The sequence below is a fragment of the Eurytemora carolleeae genome, unplaced genomic scaffold (genome assembly GCF_000591075.1).
Source record: "Eurytemora carolleeae unplaced genomic scaffold, Eaff_2.0 scaffold58, whole genome shotgun sequence".
Lineage (NCBI taxonomy): Eukaryota > Metazoa > Arthropoda > Copepoda > Calanoida > Temoridae > Eurytemora > Eurytemora carolleeae.
The window spans coordinates 220,823-241,729 of NW_019396025.1; positions in this window are offsets into that span (position 1 = coordinate 220,823).

A 20,907-nucleotide genomic window follows, 5' to 3' on the forward strand; every position below is an offset into this window, starting at 1 on the left:
ATCTTTAGTAATGTTTCGGTCTATTTGAAATACTCCAACTGGTTGTACTTTTATTATTAACAATTTTTAAATCCAATTGATTACTAAGAAGAACCTAGGATGATCATTTTAGGAAAGAATTTTGAGGAGCAAGTTTTTTGTGAATATGACTGCTTTAATGGGGACTTCTTATTACACCAGTTGTGAGTCTTAAAGAGCCAGGAGCTGCTGACCATAGCAGTAATGAATGGGATGTGGGGTTCAATCTGGTCCTGTCCACATTTAGGACTTTGTCCTAGGAACTAATTACTTTAGTAATGGTTTTAACAATGAGCTATTATAAAAAAGATGGTTTGAAGTTAGAGCAAGATTGTTTGGAGTTTTGACAAGACTGTTAGGAGTTATGACAAGATTGTTTGAAGTTATGACAAGATTGTTTGGAGTTAGGACAAGATTGTTTGGAGTTATGACAAGACTGTTTTGAGTTATGACAAGATTGTTTGGAGTTAGAACAAGATTGGAGTTATGACAAGATTGTTTGAAGTTTGAACAAGATTGTTTGGAGTTAGGACAAGATTGCTTGGAGTTAGAACAAGATTGTTTGGAGTTATGAAAAGATTGTTTAGAGTTAGAACAAGATTGGAGTTATGACAAGATGGTTTGGAGTTAAGACAAGATTGTTTGAAGTTAGAACACGAATGTTTGGAGTTAGGACAAGGTTGTTTGGAGTAAAAACAAGAATGTTTGGAGTTAGAACAAGATTGTTTGGAGTTAGAACAAAATTGTTTGGAGTTAGAAAAAAATTGTTTGGAGTTAGAACAAGATTGTTTGGAGTTATGACAAGATTGTTTGGGGTTAGAATAAGATTGGAGTTATGACAAGATGGTTTGGAGTTAAGACAAGATGGTTTGGAGTTAAGACAAGAATGTTTGGAGTTGACAAGATTGTTTGGAGTTAGAACAAGATTGTTAGGAGTTATGACAAGATTGGTTGGAGTTAGAACAAGATTGTTTGGAGTTATGACAAGATTTTTGGAGTTATGACAGGATTGGAATTATGACAAGATGGTTTAGAGTTATAACAAGATTGTTTGGAGTTAGGACAAGATTGGAACTATAAAAAAGATGGTTTGGAGTTAGAGCAAGATTGTTTGAAGTTATGACAAGATTGTTTGGAGTTAGGACAAGATTGTTTGGAGTTATGACAAGACTGTTTTGAGTTATGACAAGATTGTTTGGAGTTATGACAAGATTGGTTGGATTTAGAACAAGATTGATTGGAGTTATGACAAGATTGGAATTATGACAAGATGGTTTGGAGTTAGAGCAAGATTGTTTGGAGTTATGACAAGACTGTTTGGAGTTATGACAAGATTGTTTGGAGTTATGACAAGATTGTTTGGAGTTATGACAAGATTTTTGGAGTTATGACAAGATTTTTTGGAGTTATGACAAGATTGTTTTGAGTTAGGACAAGATTGTTTTGAGTTATGACAAGACTGATTGGAGTTATGGCAAGATTGTTTGGAGTTAGAACAAGATTGAAGTTATGACAAGATGGTTTGGAGCCACAGCTTGATGGAGATATAGGAAGGATTGTTTGGAGTTAGGAAAGATATTTTGGAACTCAAAACAACCAACCCTGGTTAGGCGGGTCCAAACTGCATAGTAAATTGTGATTGCTTATTTGTAATATCTCATGCTTTGTAGTTGAATAAAAATATGAAAAAAAATATGAAATAGGAATTAGAAAAAGCCATTTTGGAGCTAGAGAAATGTTGGTCGTAATTTTGACGGGATTGTGAGGCGTTTTAAGAAGTTTAAGATATTTGACTTGTGGTTGGCCAGGACAGAGTTGTTTGGAATTTAAAACAAGGTAGTTTGGAATTAGATTGAGTATGGACTTGAGTTTGAATGAATTCTGTGTTTCATTAAGAATTAGAAATGTGTGTCAAGTGTGCTGCTTAACTTGAATATTCTAATCTATAAAGACTGCCTGACGAGCGGGGAAGGCAGGCGGCTATTAGCCACACCATTTTCCCCTTCCATGCCACGTATTAAATTGTTTGTCTTCCGCAGCCATAAGCCACGACCGTTCGGTCTTCCATGCCATAACATTTCCAATGATGTAAACTCTTCTATATAAAATGTAAGACAGTTTATCAACTGAACACACAATTCATGATCTTTGATTAACTTCTAAAATTTCTTAAAGGCTGCATCTTCCGCGTAATGCGGCTGGATTTTTGAAAATCGCAAATTCAATGCACTAAATTTATCATTTGAAAACGTAAAAATTGCCGGTAAACTCAAATGGCATGGCATGGAAGACCGCACGGTTGTGGCTTATGACTGACGGAAGACAAACAATTTAATATGTGGCATGGAAGGTAAACACGTTGTGGCTTATGCCCGCCTACCTTCCCTCCCTCGTCTGACTTGCCGAATCCAAGCATCTTTCTAAGCATCTGATGCAAATATTTATTTAGTTTAGAATTTGTCTGGTATGACGTAAACGTACTTTTACATCATTTCCAACTAAACGTCGTGATAACAAGTTAAATCAACTCTAGGTTTAGGATCAAAGTCTTTACCCCCCCCCCCTGTCTTAGTTTGGGCTACAGTTCTTTTTTAAGGGGGTGTGGGGCGATATTTGGAAACATATAAGGAAATGCTTGTTAAAAATCAAAAAGAAATCACGTAAATCTATCAGTTTTCCCAAAACTTGTATGAATAGTCAGTGTATCCCTGTTCTGAAGAATTGGGATCAAACAACTTTTAGTGAACCTTATTTTTCAATAGGATTTCGCATAGCTATTTTTTTACATCAATGTTAGTTGCTGTCAATTATAAACCAGTGAAGTAACCGAGCCACGTTCTGTCAATATTCCAGAAAGCTGTGACTTTCCATCACAGATTGACCCTTTAAACATAATTTTTTGTCGGTATATACATTATATGCATGTTATCACATGTTATCGACGTTTAACACTTTTTTCTCCTTTTTGCAAACCCGTTTTTTTCACCTCAATAATTTTCTTTATTTTCTTTTTTCTTTCTTTTTCATTTCTCCAGGTGCCTGTTTAGATGCGGGCCTGATTTTATTATATAAAATATGATATGTCTGAAGTTTTATTGTTACGGCCATTTTATAGTGCGTGAATAAAGTAATGCATCCTCCGACTTAATTTTATCTCTTTTCAAAACCTTTTTAAAAACAAATATAACTTTACTGTTAGTGACTTAATCTAAAAGACGACCCATTCATTCCTTTTCTGAACTCTATCACCCTGGTCTCCTGTATCAACCCTTTCATAAACCCTAACTTCCTGGTACCCCTAAACCAATCCTGACCCTACCCCCTGGTCCTCTGAACCAACTCTGAACTTAAACCCCTGACTCCATTGAACCAACCTTGAACCCTACCCCCTGGTCCCTCTGAACCAGAACCCCACCCCCTGGTCCTACTGAACAATACCCTATTGCCCCTTGAGTCCCTGCCCCTTGCTCTGCTCAGAAACCCGTCCGACCCCACGGACTTAAACCCCTGCTGGGAACTGGTTAAACAAAACAATATTTTCAAATTGAAATGCAACACAGATATCCTTTTTAAATATATCCCCAGGACAGGGGGAGGGACAGGAGGGGAGGGGTAGGGACAGGAGGGGAGGAATGAATAAGAGGGGTGGGGACTGCAGAGCTAGGGGATAAATACATTAGCCCAACCGTCAGGCACTTTTTGCCCAGTTCTCTTCTGGGTCTGTAGGAGGTATACAAGGGGGGAACCTTTTGTTGCTTTTTTCACATCTAGTCAACGGTTCAAGTCAAGCAGGGAGGGTTGGAGGACTGAGAGGGGAGGGGATGGGGGGGAAATGTACGTGGGATAAAATGGAAGTAGATAATAGATATTAAAAAATAAAGAAAGAGTAAATATTAGAAAAATGAACAAATTATAAAGTTTCTTCAACGATGTCATGAATGGGTGTTCAAAATTACCGCAGACAATTGTAAACTGAACTAACTCTAATTGCAGGTTTAGAACTGATTGCAAACTTAAACTCCAATATTCTTGGTTTAGGTTTAAGTTACTGTTCACAAAATCCGGATAAAAACGAGGGTTTTCTCTTATGTTTGTTACTCCTTTCTTGGGGAAAAGATATAATGTTTTGCACAGTCATAAAAGTAAAACACTTGAAATAAACATTTTCTATTTCTGTTTTTAGGTTTACTTTTCTCGGGAATAATTTTTATTTTTTACAACCTTTTGAATTTTGAATTTTAGTAACTTTTGAAATCAATTAATTTCTACCTTAAAGGGAGTGTTAGCGCAATTTCAAGTGATACTCCGTGCAAAGATGGCAATGTCCGATTTTCAAGAGTACACTTTAAAAGTTATGTCTGATTTATAAATCAAGTATGAATTATATATCAATGTTTTAGTTTCGTTAAACTGTATATTTTCATTTGTGGCTCTGTGACAGCGCATTTATTGTTAACAAGAACCAATAAAGAAACTCACAAAAATAATCATTTTTCGAGTCAGAAAAACGACGGTATCTCCCACATTTTTGACGAAGAGGTTTCAAGGGAACCATTGTAAATCGTAAATTGCCATCTTTGCATGGAGGGTCAATTGAAAACACAATTACAATCCCTTTAAAATTAATGTGCATTCTCCTTCCTCCCGAAAACAAAATAATCTCACAAAAAGGAGATGATTAATTTGGTGTACTGTCCCTTTATTCGATAATACTCTGTATGTAAACTGTACAACTTGCCCAACTGTACAATATATCAAAGTTTACATGAGCCCGAAACTTAAGAGGTATCGTCATAAAACCCAGTATTGAAAACCCGGTTTCATGGTTAGGCAGTTTTGTACATATCATTATTTCTGTTCAGAAATTTTTATTCTATTTGGTTCTTTTTGAGTTTCCTAGTTTCTTAAATAAAAATCTACACAAATTTGTATGTTTTCTAGTTTCTTAAATAAGAAACGAAACTCAACAACACTGTCTTAAATTTCTGGTTCAATGGAAAATAAGATTTTCTTTTCTTTAGATTTTAAAGATGACAGAGTAATTCAATATTTCGATAATTTGGATTTTATCTTAAAAATTAAATTTGGGAGAAAGCTCTTAGTATTTTAGTTGAACCCAGAGTTCTAAGAACTTAATATTTATCATTAAAATAATAAAACAAGACATTCGTATATATATATGTTGCGTATAGCCGGCCAACTGGCTGGACCGATTTTTTTTTTTTTTTTTTTTTTGGGGGGGGGGGGGTGTTATAGGCCAACAAAAATTTGAATTTTTTTTCCAAATTATTTTTCAATTTTATTTCCACACGCAACGCCGGGCCCTTCAGCTAGTTTTTAATAAAAATTGTTTGAAATTGTTTTAATAATCAAGCGTATGTTTAATTTTCATTTTATTATAATATTTAAATGCTCTTTTGATCCAAATTTTAAACCACTCGACTCAGATAGTATGAAACTTAAGTAAAAATTATTATTTTACTATTTAATATTTAGATTTGAATATGTTTTCACTTTGTTTAATTATAAATTTACCCTCATTTTTTTCGTAATTGTTCAAAATACCAGAAAAAATAAAAATTTATTTAATCAGTACATATGATCATCAATATTTCGAATTTTTTAAAAACAGTGTTACCACAAAAATGAAATATTGATGTCAACCTAATAATATTTGAATTATAAGATCTGTTGTATGTGTAATATGGTCTTTTGCTTAAAATAAATCCTTTAACGGTGTAATAATGCTTCAGAAGTATGTATTTAATGATTTGTCAAAGCATGATCAACAAGTTTAAAGTTGTAGTTAAAAAAGGAAGATGGGAACTAAATCCAAGAGTGTGTGTGTGTTGAGCAGGTGTCAGTTTAAAGTTCCCCTAGTTTCACATCATGTATTATACAGGGTGTCCCAATAAACATGTGAATTCAGTGACGGATTCGATATCGTCTTTTTAAACAATTCTTTGATTTAGTACAGTGATACCCACTGAGAAAGCTGTAATCTGTTAGAGTTTCGTCTGCTATGTTCACCTTTTGTTTGTTTATGTTTTGACTGCATAAGGGGGTACTTAGTAATACAAGAAAATTGTAGTACATAAACAGATTAAACTTGTCCGTCTTCACTGTTCATCTTGCGGAGACATAGACACATCTTTACAGTCTTTTACCTTTTTCATAAAATAAACTTTAGCAGACATAATAATATTATGGCTTTTGAAATTAGGTATTACAATGCTAATTCATAACAAATACGATATCGAATTCGTCACTGAATTCCCATGTTTTTATGGACACCCTGTATATATGCTATCAGCTGTTTTTAAGTACTAACAACATTACAAAAAATCTTTATGCATTTAAACTTTTTGATATTTTTGTTATCAGGAATTTTACACAGTGAAAAAAAGGTGGCGACATTTATTTTTGACAAGCAACAGTATGCTGCAGCGAAATTTGACAAAAAAACAGCATGCTGCAGCTAAAGTTTACAAATAACACATGTTGCAGTTAAAATTGACTAATAGCATGCTGCAGCTAAAGTTGACAAACAACAGCATGCTGCAGCTAAAATTGACAAACAACAGCATGCTGCAGCGAAAGTTCACAGCAACAGCATGCTGAAGCTAAATTAAAGTTGACAAACAAAAGCATGCTGCAGCTAAAGTTGACAAACAAAAACATGCTGCAGCTAAAGTTGACAAACAGCAGTATGCTGCAGCTAAAGTTGACAAACAGCAGCATGCTGCAGCTAAAGTTCACAAACAACAGCATGCTGCAGTTAAAGTTGACAAGCAATAGCATGCTGCAGCGAAATTTGACAAACAACAGCATGCTGCAGCTAAAGTTGACAAATAACACATGCTGCAGCTAAAATTGACAAACAACAGCATGCTGCAGCGAAAGTTCACAACAACAGCATGCTGAAGCAAAAGCTGACAAACAACAGCATGCTGCAGCTAAAGTTGACAAACAACAGGATGCTGCAGCAAAAGTTGACAAACAATAGCATGCTGCAGCTAAAGTTGACAAACAACTGCATGCTGCAGCAAAAGCTGACAAACAACAGCATGCTATAGCAAACCACTCAATGTACTGCAGCTAAAGCAGAAAAAGCATGCTGTACAGTTTGTGTAACAGAACAGATAAAAAACTTTAATGAAATATCAATTTTGATGCATTTTTTCAAATAAATATCTACCCACGTAACCCTCTTTAACTATTACTCCGTAAAAAAGCTTTTATTTACAAAAATTACTCTTCCGCGAAATCTCTTTTGCTCAGAAAACATTTACATATGAAAGCATAATATACGGACATCAAATTCTCATATACAGTGATTAAAAAGTTTATGTGTTAAAGATTTTGTGTGCTTCTTTTCTCATGTTGTAAACTTACCTTAAATAATCAGAATAATTTTTATGTAAAAAAACCTAAATTTGACGTCAAAAATTCAAATACCTACAAGTTTAAACATTTTCTAATTCTGTTTGATTTAAGTAACTTTTCAAAGGTTAAAATTTTTATCATCTTGCAGTTTAGTGAACGATGAAAATTAAATTTTTTTGGCTACAATATGCAAAATAGGAAACATAATTATTTTTCCCTTTCCGCTCATTTTGCAGAGTCCCTTCCCGTTCTCTCTACCCTACTTTCCTGCTTTCGATTTATCGTAAAACACTATTTGTATTTGTTTTGTTTAACTTATTTGTTTAACTTATTCTATTCTTATGACTTTGCATAACTTTTGAAAACTTGCTGAAGAACAAATGCAAAATATATTTTTCTTTAAAACTTTGTCAAATTTATAAATAAGATAAACATTAAGTGAACAGGTTAAGGACTTAAATAAGAACATTTACTGATATAGCGCCGATTGAAGGATTCACAACTCTAATTGGATAATGAGAAAGATAGAAAGATAGAAAGATAGATATAACCGCCATACTATTTCTATTGGTTCAGAATAGTCAACCAACCAACCCTGATTGGATCAGGCGCTAATGGCATACATGAGTGACTAGTCACCGTAGTAAAATTCGATTCCGATAATTTATTTCTTGTTTTCTTCCCGCGGTGTGTTAAATTAAAAACTTTTCTTACAAAGTTAAAATTGAATGATAAACGATCTCTCATTCGTCAATTGTTTAGAGGTTAGACCAATAAGAAATCAGTTAATCAGCGTTAGTTAATACATATCAATGTTTACAAATATACTGAATTAAACTTCCAAATTCAATGGTTTTTATTTAACTATTGATCTAAAGCTCAACTTAATGTCATTCAAAAGTTTTATGCTTAAAAATATCAACACTCAATTAAGTTTGATAGCGTTTGATCCATTGTGAGAAGGATGCCATTATAAAAATGCCAAAATGTCGTGATTTTTATTTTCTCATTTATTGATTTATTTGACGGATTCTCATTGTACAAAATAATATTCTTTTTAGCTTTTTATCTTAATTCAATAGAACTGGTTATTATAAACAAGGGAGTACATGAAACAGCTTTAACTAACTAAACCTTAATTATAAATAATTAATAATATTTTTAAGGGTCTTTGTTACAATATCATAGCCGTGGCATTCTGATTTTCCAGACGTAAGCAATATTTTAAGCTTAGGTTAAATGACGTATAAGCGTAGGTTAAATGACGTACCTTCATCTCTCACAAATGAGTTTTAAAATGAAAACATAAAGAAAAGATTAACGGCGCCTTTTTAAATTTTAAATTTAATTCGTTTAAGAAAAGGTCTGTAGATGGGGGAGCCACGAGGTCATCAAGTTATACCAGTAATGTGGTATAAATTTGACTTCTCCCTCCCTCGCTAGTTTACAGCATTAAAAACTTTAATATCATTTTTTTAAGCGAATTAATATTCAAAATAAACATTTTTTACTCTAATCCTTGTAATACATATCAACAGAGTTATTTGAATTTTTTTTAGTTTAATTACAAAACAGTGAATTCATATCATTAATTCTATAAATAGAATTGTTTTATGTAGGTCTGCTTAAAAGTCCCTCTGTAACTTGAAATGAACAGGATTGAAGGTCACATGTTTTATGCTTATATATTTCAAAATGTTTTTGAAAAATGCTTTTTTTTACAATTTGGGAATTTTTGATTTTCATATTTTTTACAAATTTTTTCATGGGTATCTTTAATCACTTTATTTAACTGTGTTGCATTTGCTGCATTTTAGCCCCCCCCCCCCCGGCCCTGAAAGGCTATTACGCAGTTCTGAACATAGCTGATAAAGCATTTTTTTATTTCTCATTAAGTTCTTTATACTGGATGTACGCAGAAATTAGTTTTTTCCTTGATCTGATTCAACTGCATTAAGATTCATGTAAAAAATATTTAATGTTAAAGGGAGTGCTCGCGAAAAATGAATGAGGTTATAGGCTTGCGGCGAAAAATAAGCGCTTTTGATCGCTACTAATCTTACTTCCATAAGGAGAAAATTGTTTAAAACGACTCATGCTGAAGAATGTAGCTTCCATACAAATTCAGAAAGTTGCAACACTCAACTCGGATCGTAAAATAATCAATTTAATTCCAAACAAATCATTTAGATATTACAAACAATAGTCATTGATTATTCGTATATAGTTAAAATCTCATAATAATTTTGATTTAAAAAAAAAAAATATTTCGCTTGCGCTGGATTTTCGAACATTACTGGAAAATATGAAAATGTCGTCTTCATTATAAAAAAACCTGAAAACAGGAATAAATGTTTTCAAAAGTAATTATCAGATCCTAAAAAATAACAAAAAAATATTATGAAATATCAACTATATACGAAAGCGTATAAAAAATATCAATGATTATTGGTAATTTTTAGTTGTTCTATTCAGTTCACTTTCTATATTGTTATTAACAATTATTCAACGATTGATTGATTGATTGATTATCGTTTATTTCTTTATACCTTATAATTTATTCAAATATTTAAAAAATGGAAGAGGTTGCAGCAATTATTGATAATTTTTATCTTAAACAACGCTAATTCAAACATGGTTATGAACAAGGTGTATTGTATACAAACAGTCAAAATAAAATCCAAATGTTGCAATTTTCAGAATGAATTGCATTTTCTCCTTAATTTTTACATCAAACTGCAGAGTAATGTTTAATTTGAAAGCGACAAAAATGTCTAAACCAGATGTATTGGTGGTTGAAACCACAATGTAAACAATAAATATTAGAATATCAGTATCTTTTATGAAAGTTTTTAAGTTTTCCTAACTTAAATTTTATTTTTTGGTATATGTATTATTTGTTTACTTTACTTTACTTACATAATTACTCAATCATTGTCATCTCTAACCTTTGTAAAAAAAGTATGCATTTTTCAGAATTACACGGAGGGCTTTGTTAAAATAGCTTTAAGCTATATCCAGGCTTACTTACAAAATAATTGCATTATTTCGTTGGAACTTTTGTAGCATCATGATTCTTGAACACTTGACCTCGATATCCATTGTGGGCACCATTAAATTTGATGATAAAAGTGTAATTGACGTGCGATACCGAATAAGAGTTAAAGTAATCCGTAAATCTGAACAAGATGGAAATAAATTCCAGTTTTTTGATTTTTTAAGGGAAAAAAATCGATTTTTTTCCTTTTTTACCCTTCGGGTAGCCATGGGTTTCCTCAAAAAATGTCAGCCGATTCGGTCTAGCCGTTTGGCCAGCTATACCTGGCACATATATATGCTTTATTATATAGATAGATAGATAGATAGATAGATAGATAGATAGATAGGTGAACAGATCACGGGCAGCCGTAGTACATTTTATTTCCGAGCCGGGTCAGCCTTTCCGTTCCCATGCAGTTTGTACTGTACCTAGTTCTATGGACAGGACTAGCCGGTGCAACAAGGTTGACGTGGTCAGACTTTATGATTCATAAAGGTTGAATTTACTTTTACTAAAGGGGCAGAGGTGAGTGAGATAAATAAAACAAAAAATAAAATCTCAGCAAAGGAATAAAGTGCCTGAAACTAGGATTTTCGAATCAGACTATCAATTCTGTTGGAGCAAATAATCTTATTTTGAAAATCAAAGGTGTACATCATCAGGTTACAAAGATATAGCGATAGGAAAAACTCAATTTCTTTGTAAAAACGTGAAAACTGCAGTCAAAAATAATTTTCCACATTAAACCATGTGTTTGCATTTCATAAAAAAACAATATCTGAGTTTGACATATTTGCATTCATGGAAAAAATGCACTTATACTTCTCCAAACGATCAAGTAAACATTTTATCTATCTTACTGTGCACGATAAACTCTGTAAAATGCAATTCAATGGTTGCACTTTTCTTAACATAAATAAGTCTAGAATAGCTTAGCACTGCAGTTCATATATCAATGTTAATGCATTTTTTAATTATGGAGTGCAAATAATGCATTCTTAAAGAATACATCGAAAACTGCGTAGGATAAAGACCAACTCTGCATTATACCGGTTTTTTGGTATCGTAAATTTGTTTAAATCGTAAATTCTTTCAGGAATTTTTTATAAAAGTAATTTTTCTTGACATTTAAATACCATTATTTTATATCGTAAATGTTGTGTGATCTAACAAGGTCCTTGTCAGAGATAATTGCATGAGTTGCACTGATATAAAAAGAAATTCTGAAATGTCATTTAAAAGTATCTTTAAAATCATTTTTAGTACAGGGGCCCGCCCATTACCTTTACCGATCCGGTTAAAAGTAGAGTCTTAACTTTAAAACTTATATTTCACACATTCAATGTAGATTTTTTGTATTTGCTATATTATACTTTTTGTCGGGCGATGTATTCTAAATATTTCAGTAAAAATGTCTCTTACGCCATTGTTGACGTATTTTGAATGAGAGATTAAAATATGACTCAAAATATTCCGATTCAGACAGGATTTACTCCGATACAGACAGGATTTACTCCGATACAGACAGGATTGACTCCGATATACAGATAGGATTTACTCCGATACAGACAGGATTTACTCCGATACAGAAAGGATTTACTCCGATACAGACAGGATTTACTCCGATATACAGACAGGATTTACTCCGATACAGACAGGATTTACTCCGATATACAGATAGGATTTACTCCGATACAGACAGGATTTACTCCGATGCAGAAAGGATTTACTCCGATACAAACAGGATTTACTCCGATATACAGATAGGATTTACTCCGATACAGACAGGATTTACTCCGATACAGACAGGATTTACTCCGAGACAGACAGGATTTACTCCGATGCAGAGTTTTACACCATCACGTCTGTAAACCACAGGGATCCAAAGGTTGCTGTCTCGCAAAAATTAATGAGAATTTTGTAAAGTAATCCTTTAAAACTAAGGTTAAATCAAGTGCTTATATATCCAAAATAAACATGTCCAGGGCTACAAAAGAGTAAAAGTGAGTCAGTCGGACCAATACACCACTTTAAACGGTGGAACTATCTGATCCTCCCGTTTAGGTGGTTTTATACCATCTAATCCTCCCGATTAGATGGTTTTATATCATCTAATCCTCCCGATTAGATGGTTTTATACTATCTAATCCTCCCATTTAGATGGTTTTATACTATCTAATCCTCCCGATTAGATGGTTTTATACTCTCTAATCCTCCCGATTAGATGGTTTTATACTATCTAATCCTCCCGATTAGATGGTTTTATACTATCTAATCCTCCCGATTAGATGGTTTTATATCTAATCCTCCCATTTAGATGGTTTTATACTCTCTAATCCTCCCGATTAGATGGTTTTATACTATCTAATCCTCCCGTGTAGATGGTTTTATTCTATCTAATCCTCCCGTTTACATGGTTTTATACTATTCAATCCTCCGTTTATATGGTTCTTTTGTATAAATATACCTCCCGTTTACATGGTTCCACGTTGCCATCTAATCCTCCCGTTGATATAGTTCTATGGTGCTACATAATCCTCCCGTTTATATGGTTCCATATTGCTGTATAATCTTCTCGTTTATATGGTTCCATAATGCTACATAATTCTCCCGTTTATATGGTTCCATGTTGCTGTATAATCTTCCCGTTTATATGGTTCCATAATGCTACTCCTCCCGTTTATATGGTTCCATATTGCTGTATAATCTTCTCGTTTATATGGTTCCATAATGCTACATAATTCTCCCGTTTATATGGTTCCATGTTGCTGTATAATCTTCCCGTTTATATGGTTCCATAATGCTACATAATTCTCTCGTTTATATGGTTCCATATTGCTATCTAATCCTCCCATTTATATGGTTCCATGTTGCTACATAATTCTCTAGTTTATACACGTTAGTTCCATGGTAGAAGTAAATATTTCCATTTACTTATAGCGCCGATTGAAGGATTCATTACTCTAATTGGATAATGAGATAGAACGATAGATGATACCGTCATACTATTTCTATTGGTTCAGAGTATACAACAAACACATGCCTGAACCCTGATTGGATCACGCGCTAATGGACCCGGCATACAGGAGTGTATAGGGTTCCATGTTGTTACATAGTTCTCTAGTTTATATGGTTCCATATTGCTAAATAATCCTCCCGTTTATATGGTTCCATGTTGCATGCTTTATGATCCTCCCGTTTATATGGTTCCATGTTGCATGCTTTATAATCCTCCCTTTAATATAGTTCCATTTTGCTAAATAATCCTCTAGTTTATATGATTCCATGTTGTTAAATAATCCTCTAGTTTATATGTTGTTAAATTATTCTCTAGTTTTTATGGTTCCATGTTACTATATCGTCTCCCGTTAATATATTTTTTTCTTTTTTTCTAGATAGACAGATAGACGCATATACAGATAGACACATATTCAGATGGACACATAAACAGATAGACGCATAGGCAGATAGACACATAGACATATAGACGCACAGACATAAAGACGCACAGACATAAAGACGCATAGATAGATAAACACATAGACAGATAGACACATAGATAGAAAATAGATAGAAAATAGAATTTTAAGAAGGAAAATATAGTTGATAATTTATTTATATTTTTTAAAATGTCATTTCTCAATTTCAAAATGTCAATTGCAGTTGGCACTATTCACTGTTATACATAATAATCGTTAGAAATCAAAAGTATCCTCGTCGAAAAATCATTCTTAATTTGAAAGGCTGTATAGCAAAAATATTAATATTATTATGATAATTAAATAAAAATTTCAAAATGTATGTAAATGTTTATCTTATTTGTCCAGAGGTCAGAACTTGTGTGTAGAGTATCGTTGATCTTGAAACTTGATCTCAATATCCAAGTTGGGCAGTTTTAAATTTTGTGATCAATGCTTGATCCCTCAATTAATGTTTATTAAAGAGGAATTAAATTAATCCGTTGATCTGCATAAGATAGACATCAAAGCTTGATCCCGAGATTCACAATACAACAGTTCTGACTTAAATACTTAGCGTCCCAAATCATATTAGATTATCTCCAATCTTTAACACCAAAATAAACCCTAAATAAATTCTTATATAAGCCTTATGTTATTTTTTAAAATGATTCATTCTAATGAAATTTCTAATTAGTCCCGAAAATCGTAATTTAGATCCGCTCTCGGTCTAATATGATGTGGGACACCCTGTACATTAAGGTTTAATGTTCATAAGATTGGAGTCTTGGAGGTAACTTTTCAAATATTTAGATATAAAACAGATCAATATCAATATACTTAAATTGTCGACTCTACAACTACGCAGTTTTTTTTTGGATAAAAGCAATCGATTATTCCGGCTCTCATGAACATATTTCGGTCCCTAAGAACATATTCCGGCCCTCAGGAACATATTTCGGTCCCTAAGAACATATTCCGGCCCTCAGGAACATATTCCGGCACTCAGGAACATTTTCGGCCCTCAGGAACATATTCCGGCACCCAGGAACATATTCCGGCACCTCAAGAACATATTCCGGCCCTCTGGAACATATTCCGGCCCTCTCAAGAACATATTCCGGCCCTCAAGAACATAGTCTGGCCCTCAGGAATATATTTCGACCCTCAGGAACATATTCCGGCCCTCTCAAGAACATATTCCGGCCCTCAAGAACATATTCCGGCCCTCAGGAACATATTCCGGCCCTTAAGAACATGTTACGACCATTAAGAACATATTCAGGCCCTCAAGAACATAGTCTGGCCCTCAGGAATATATTCCGACCCTCAGGAACATATTCCGGCCCTCAAGAACATATTCTGGACCTCAGAAACATATTCCGGGCCTCAGGAACATATTCCGGCCCTCAAGAACATAGTCTGGCCCTCAGGAATATATTCCGACCCTCAGGAACATATTCCGGCCCTCAAGAACATAGTCTGGCCCTCAGGAACATATTACGACCCTCAGGAACATATTCCGGCCCTCAAGAACATATTCCGGCCCTTAAGAACATGTTACGACCATTAAGAACATATTCAGGCCATCAAGAACATAGTCTGGCCCTCAGGAATATATTCCGACCCTCAGGAACATATTCCGGCCCTCAAGAACATAATCTGGACCTCAGAAACATATTCCGGCCCTCAGGAACATATTCCGACCTTCAGGAACATATTTTGGCACTCAAGAACATTTCCTGCCCTCAGGAACATATTCCGGCCCTCAAGATCATAGTCTGGCCCTCAGGAACAAATTCCGGCTCTCAGAAACATATTCCGGCACTCAGGAACATTTCCGGCCACAAGGAACATATTCCGGCACTCAGAAATATATTCCGTCCCATTAAAACATATTACGGCCCTGAAGAACATAGTCTGGCCCTCAGGAATATATTTCGGTCCTCAGGAACATATTCCGGCCCCCAAGAACATATTCCGGCCCTCAGGAACATATACCAGCCCTCAAGAACATATTCTGGCACTAAGAAACATATTCTGGCACTAAGAAACATATTCCGGCCCTCAGAAACATATTCCGGCCCTTAAGAACATATTCCGGCCCTCAGGAATTTTTCCGAAACCCAAGAACATATTCCTGCCCTCAGGAACATAATTCCGGCGCCCAAGAACATATTCCAGCCCTCAGGAACATATTCTGGCCCTTAGGAACACTTATTCTGACCCTCAGGAACAATTATTCCAGCCGTCAGGAACATATTCCAGCCCTCAGGAACATATTCCTGTAAAATATGCTTTGTTGTCCTCCTGATCGACTCCTAAAATCGATGTTTACGCTTGTTATCTAGAAAAGGATTACCAATCCCTTTATATATATTACTGGTTCACGCGCGAACCACGAACATTTTGTTTGCCCCCCCCCCCTAAACATTTCTAGGGGGACAAGAAAAATGTGTATTATACTCAAACATTAAAAAATCTAACGTTACAAACCGGATATTAAGTAAGTTAACACATCTGATATGAAATAAAAAAAGAAATCGATTCTGGTTAATATAAATCACAATATTACTTAATTTACAATTTACATATACATAAATATATATTCATTATTCATCCATAAATCAAATATGTACATTGTACTCAGACACTGACAAGAAATGCCTTTCATTAAAAAATCATGACTTTAAATGCAAAATATTTTTTTTAATATGACACATCACACAATATTTGCGGTGAACATGTAGTTGTACTACAAGTATTAAAGCTTTATCATAATAAGTGGCAGAACTTATAGTGAAAATATCTAAAAATACTCAATAAACCCCCTTTCCCAGGAATTCATGAATTGCTAAATTGCAAAACAGGCTTTCCCCCATCCCTACAGGGGGGCAAGCCTTCTTAAGAGAGGGGCATGCCCCCCTTAATCAGGCTAGGGGGGCCTTGCCCCCTTGCCCCCCCCCTAGTTGCGCGCCTGCAGGTCCGTTGCAAAATTAAAACTAGATGAATAATTTAGCAAAAAAAAATGTTTTTCACATTTTTTAAATACCGCAAGCCAGGAGGACATGAATCATGTGATATCATTTTTATTCAAATAACTAAACATATATTTGTAATATCTACCATATCTAGCTTGTCCGAAATATATATTTCTAGGCTCTTCTGTTTCAATTGTAAACATTTTCTCTTTGTGTACAGTGTAAAATTATAAAAAAAATTCTTAGATTTTTTAAATTTAATAACAATCAAATTTTGCTGGAGGCAAATTCTTTAAATTTTGATTAAACCTTCCCTAAAGTTACGTGATGTACAACAGTACTACACAAAATTTGGTCCCGATCGGTTCAGCCGTTTTGACGTTTATTGAATACAAACAGACAGACAGACACCCAGAGCCCAAAACTTAAGACAGGGTATTGTTATGAAAACCAGTTTTAAAACCCGGGTTTTACGAATGGGGTTAGGCAGTTTTGTGGATATCAATATTTTTGTTTATGAAATATTTTTTTATTTATTTTCTTTATATTCTCCATTTTTGTTGAATCTCTTAAATCAAAATCTATAAAATATTAAGACCCCAAAAAGGAAACTCGAGAGTTTCGTTCAATGATACTCTTTTAAATTTTGGGCTCAGACAAGCAAAGTATATACATAGATTATTATTATTTTACTTCGTTGTACTGTGTGAACCGTGAGTAAAATTTAAATAAAGGGTGTGCCCAAATAGATTATCAAGTACAATAGGTGGCAACAGAGAAATGGATCAATTATACATGACGTCACAAGTGTCAATTATAACAAGGAAAACGAAATTTTCTCACATAATTTGACATGTTTTTCAAGATTAAATAAAAAAAATGTAAAAACAAAAAATAAATAACACAAAAAATTGCACCTTTTTTCACTCTATAAGGTTTTTATTCTAAAACTATCACTATTATTAATAATTTTGTCGGACACAAAAACTGAGTTGACACTTGTGATGTAAGAATACAGCTGTACTGAGAGTGTACAAATACTACGTTGTCATCTATTGTACTTAACAATCTATCTTTCACATAAAAAATCAATTAAATATTCTGGTTATAGAAAACTATTATGTGAATTATGAAAATTTTAAAAATGAATTGCTTTAATCCTCCTCGGATACTAAAGTAACACTGATGTACGCAGAGAATACGCAACAGCGATTAACTTTCCTAGCCTTATTACCTTGGGTGTGCCTAAACAATGTCTGCAGTACGGGGTGCTCAAAGAACACAGAATACAGGGCGTGGCAAATATGAACTTATCTTCGGCTAAAATGCTGCCAAGGTATTGTTGATATGTTTGAACTCAGGGGCGTATTTAGGAATTTCTCCGGGGGGGGGGCTGTTTTTTATGGGGAGGGTTTCATTTCATTCCCCATTGTAGCCCAAAAACCCTCTGGAAACCATTGATTTCGCTGAACCACGGGGGCTGAGGCCCAATGACCCCTCCCGTGAATACGCCTCTGCTGTGTGCACTGTATACTGTGTGCGTGCACAGAAACAATGAATTTATAAAAATGATTTCAGACCGTGGTTTTTAATCCCATGTATTTTTACGCGCGGATAGTCATGTCTCTTGTTTACAGCATACAAAAATACGCAACATTGTCTTTAAAGTACTTAATATCCTGATCTACTTACCGTTATGCAAACTTGTGCTTGAAAAGTTAAAGCAGCTATTAATTCAAAAGGGGGGGGGGGCTGCCCAGGTAGTATGTTTTTGCAGTGCCACTCCCATTTTTGACACTATTACCTTTATTTTTTTATTTAAAGAGAAAAAGTAATGTAAAGAATGTTTTTCAAAATTTTTCTTTTTAATTTCATATTAGATTGGGTACGGTCGAAAGGCGACCAGTTGATGTTAAAAAATCTAAAAATAGCCCATAAGTTTCTTGTTAATTAAACTAAAGATCTAAACTTTGTGCAGTACAGTGACAGAACAAAATATGGCACTGTAACATATTTTTTTTGAGTTAACAAGCACTCTATTAATTATCTCCTCCGTGCATTTAATCTTGTAGCTCTGGGCTTCAGGAAACTTGAAGTGCAATTGCAAAACCAACATATTCAAATAAACTTGTTTTTTCTCAAGTTAAAAAATGCATTTCAAAATTAAGTGCATTGAATAGAAATTAAAGCTCATACCATTTTTTTAAACTCTTGTCATGCCCGGGCCCCTGGACAAATAGAACTCTTATCATGCTCGGGCCCCTGGACAAATAGAACTCTTATCATGCCCGGGCCCCTGGACAAATAGAACTCTTATCATTCCCGGGCCCCTAGACAAATAGAACTCTTATCATTCCCGGTCCCCTGGACAAATGGCTTTAAATTGACTGTAACTTGTAAACCTATAATTTCAAGTGACCCTTCAGGCAAAGATGGCATTACCCGATTCACAATAATACCCTTTAAAGCTTTACTCTTGAGTAATAACAATACAGATAAAACACTAGATGTCGTCATTCAATATTAATGTGGAAGATATTGTCGTTTTTCTAGGTTCAAAAGTGTTGAACTCTGATAATGTTTTTCTGCACTAGAAATGCGCAAGGCTAAATACACTTTTGTAGAGAACCCGAAATTAGAAATAATAAACACTGATATCTAATTCATACTTGACCAGTAAAGCCATAGATTAATAACAATACAGTTAGAACACAAGATGTCGTCTTTTCAAGATTTAATATATGAATTGCCTCTACAAAAGTCTTGCGCATTTCTGGCGCAGAAAAACATTATCAGAGTTCAACACTTTTGAACCTAGAAAAACGACAATGTCTTCTACATTATTATATATATGTTACTTCTCATGAGTATTATAATATATATTTCATTTAAGTCCTTTTCTGGCAATCAAGGACAGAGGGACTTAGATGAGAAAAACTATTATGGATTATGAACCTAGAGATAGTCAAGTTTACTGCCAGGAACAACAATTACTACCTAGGACTACACAGACATACGATTAAGGGATTTTATATTGGACAAATATGACTAGTGGATGAATTACAAAAAAATGACATAGACTGTAATAGGGGACTTTATATACATAGTCAACATGACAAAGAACAAGCACAAGAACAAGCCATGGATATTACAAGAATTTGGTATATCTTTGAGCACAGAGCCAACCCTTCAACAATTAAAAAAAGCTTTTTTTTAACTCAACTCCTGAAAACAGCGCTTTCTTTTTGAAAATTTGTTTAGCCCCCTTTCCTCTTTACCCCCACACCAAAAAAAACCATCCAAATTCTAAACACTAAATCGCCCCCCCCCCCTCACAAAAAGTGCTATTTGCGCCACTGAAACTTGTGAATGGTACATTACCATCTTTGAATGGAGGGTCACTTGAAATAACGCTTACATCCCCTTTAAACTGTACATTTTATTTCGAGAAAAATACACTGCACTACACAGTATGAAACGTGCAAAACCTAGTTTTGCCAACAATTTGGGTAATTGCAATTGTATTTCTTTTTGTACTTCTGGTAGAACAATCTTTAAAAACACACGAATATTTTCAATAGCGCTGAGGGATACATGTAGAAACCTCAGAAAAGAAAATTAAGTTTTCCAAACCAGATTTTATCAATTTATACTGTTTTAAGTTTCAGTCTCTACTCTCTAAGCACAATAAAACAGTACACAAGTACTCAGCACAAACGTACTTATAGTTTATTTTCAGTGATAAAGTCATAACCAAATCAAAGGTCAAATTTTGATGCAAGACAAGTTAGATAATCTATTTTTTTCAAAAAAATAGTTTTTGCTGTAATATTCAAATAATACAGAGGGTCCCATTTAAACTTTAGACAAAGCAAAACAAAACCCATGAACTCTTCACTCTTCAGGAACTAATACTCTTTATCTCTAAGTTACTTTTTCAGAGGACGCATGATTGGAAATAATCAATTTTTAATTCTAAAAACTAAATATTTGTCGTATGAAATCGTTTTTGTACAATCAATCT